Here is a 3,040-nt window from a genome sequence, read left to right on the forward strand (position 1 = left end):
GAAGGGTGTTGAAGTTGCCTCAAACACTATGGCTTTAGTGGCAACTTAACGCCCTTCTCATTCTCACCCAATGTAATAATGTATGGATTCTTGTATTATATGTACAGTGGACTCCCATTATAACAAAGTCCTCTAGACCGGCAGTTGTTTTGTTTTTTGTTGTTGTTTTTTGACGCTATATCGAAATTTGTTATAATTGAACAAAATAATAAACAATAAAAATACATGGAGTGGATAATGTTGCAGCCTGAATTTTTACTTAGGTGGAACCGGAATTTTGTTATAACCATGTTTGTTACAACGGGAGTGCACTGGATGTAGAAGCTACACTGATTTACATTGAATACATTTACTATATGTATAAATAGATGTATTATGAAAGTTATGATGATTTATGAAACAAAAAAGAAGAATAAAAGACCAAGCAAATACTCTTAATTTCTTGTATTTTATTAGAGACATATAAATTTGCCAGTATTTAAACAGTATCTACAAGAGAACAAGTACTGAATTGATCTGACACATAAACATACAATCTATGCCCAACACTTGTTTTCAGTAATTCACTCTTGACTGTATGGGTATTTTTATGTACATACATTCTAGTCTAGACATGGAAGTATTTTGAGCTTTTAACAGTTCACATGACAAATTGTGAATCTGTGAATCGGGGGGGAGGGGGGGGGGATGTGCTGTAAACCACAGAAACTTTACTGATTTTATAGTCATAACACTATATTAAAAGAAAATCTCCCTGCACAATCTGTCATAAATCTAAATTATACATCATTCTGTTCTGAGCTAACTAGACAAAAATCTAGTTTGTAAATCAAAAAATAAAACAAGCACCAACACCAATAATCATACTGCCATGAGATTGAGCCAACAATTCATTTAGGAAAAAATAAATAAAAATTGAAACAAACCTATTGTAGAGTGGATTCATGCACATGGATACACACGTATTCAAAAATAATTACGAAAACTGCTTGTTCTACTGTGATGTAAAGCCATTCCTTAGAGCATCCAAGTACAGATACCAATCCCTTACAAGATGTTCATCTTCACATCAGCACTGGTCATACCAAGTGATGTACATTATGTAGGCAAGTTTTGCAACAGTTTTCTAAAGACTTCACACAACTCAAGTTTAACCAATTGTACATTTCATCTAAACATACTATGTCCTTCATGCAGCCATTCTGTGAAGTTTGTATAACAAATGACTGCTCATAGGTATGTAGAAGCACTCATTGCCTGTAATGTCTATATTCCTCAAGCAATGAAAAAAGGACAGTATGTACAACTCTCACAGATTTAACTATCTGGTGCTGAGAATTGTATTTCAGTGAAAAGTGGACAACCTACACATGAGGTAGACACTTTAAAGGGATCCTATAGGTTTGGTTGAGACCTAACTTCATTTTTCTAAAATTTTTTGGTGAGATATTGAGAAACATCTTATGAAATATGAAAGAGCATGTAAGTCCATCGCATGAGGAATTCAACATTTATTTGATGAAAATTGGTTTTACAATGGCTGAGATATCCAAAACAGAGCGATTCAATAAAGTGTGGGACCCACATTTTATTACGTTCGCTTTGTTTTACTTTGTTTCTGAATATTTCAGTCATTCCAAACCCGATTTTCATCTCATAAACTTTGAATTCCTCTTAAAATGGTATGCTCTGTACTATTTCATAGGTGTTTTCTTGGTATCTCACAAAAAGTTAAAAGCCCAATTTTCATCTCCACCAATACTGTACTATCCCTTTAAAGACAAACTAAGAATTGTGGTGTGACAGTTAAAGAGTGAAAGAAAAGAGAAGGAAAGAGGTAGAGAATCATTACTTGACAGCAACAGCAGCAATTGACAATTTACACTCAGACTGGATTTGATTCTCTTGTATGTTCACTCTACATGTACATGGTGGAATGTCGAACCCCTCCATACGCTCCATACCCCTCCATACCACAGAATTAGTGGTATGTATATGTGTGAAGGGGGTATTTCTATGAAAGTATACCACAATTCTATTCACATAGGCAATCTCATGAAGACCTGAACTAAAAAGTAGGTGTGAATGGGGTCCTACTTGTTAAGTTTCTCACCTCGAAGAGTGTTAATACAGTATACAGTAATACAGGCACATGTTGAGATAGAGATAGAGAAGGACAGAGTGACAGTAGGCATGCTTCATTTTACCACACTACTCTAACCTATTAACCCTAACTGCACTGGGGGGGAGGGAGGGGCTGGGAGGCCCCCTCTCCATACTTTTGGCGATTGCATCGCGACTGCTGGGAATTTCGGATTCTCGCTTCATGACTTTTTCCCCCTGAAGTCTTGCGCACATTTTGATACATTTGTCCATATCGGACCTACCTAAGGGGTGTTATGGGCCAATTAGTATGTGCATGTCATTAAAACGGCTAATCGCTGCATATATTTCTGTACAGTTACATACTGTCAATACACCATGGCTTGCATTACTTTATAAATTTTGCTCAGGAATTGGTTTTCCACTTGATTCATGCTTCTATATTGTTCTGAAATAAATTGGGCAAAGTTTAGAAACAATGATATACATAAGGAATATAGAACAATAGAAAACATAAGAAATAAAAACAATACAAAACATAACAAAAAAGTTGCTTTTTCCCTGTTTTTTTTTTCCTCTGATTTATTTCACATTTGGGAAACATTATTCTTCATTATTACACAGTTTTCATGTAATTTTGTACTTGTTTAGGCTGAAATTATGAAAATATCCCCCAAATGCATAAAATATGCATTATGAATAATTCATTAGCTAATTATGCAAAAAATTGCATAATTGATTAAAATAAATTACACCATCAGATTCAGCACGCGAAGATCTATCAGCATGCAAATTTTCAAGTTCATCGGACATTGTGTTTCCGAGATCAATGGGGGGGGGCCTCCGAGGCGCCCCCCCAGTATTTTCATGAAGCCAAATAGCCCAGTTCAGTAAGGGTTAAAAGATATCATGAATCAGATAGGATTACCAGTGTTGC

Source organism: Diadema antillarum, unplaced genomic scaffold, assembly GCF_040938485.1.
Source record: "Diadema antillarum isolate AM-2024a unplaced genomic scaffold, OU_Dant_1.0 seq00000442_RagTag, whole genome shotgun sequence".
Classification (NCBI taxonomy): domain Eukaryota; kingdom Metazoa; phylum Echinodermata; class Echinoidea; order Diadematoida; family Diadematidae; genus Diadema; species Diadema antillarum.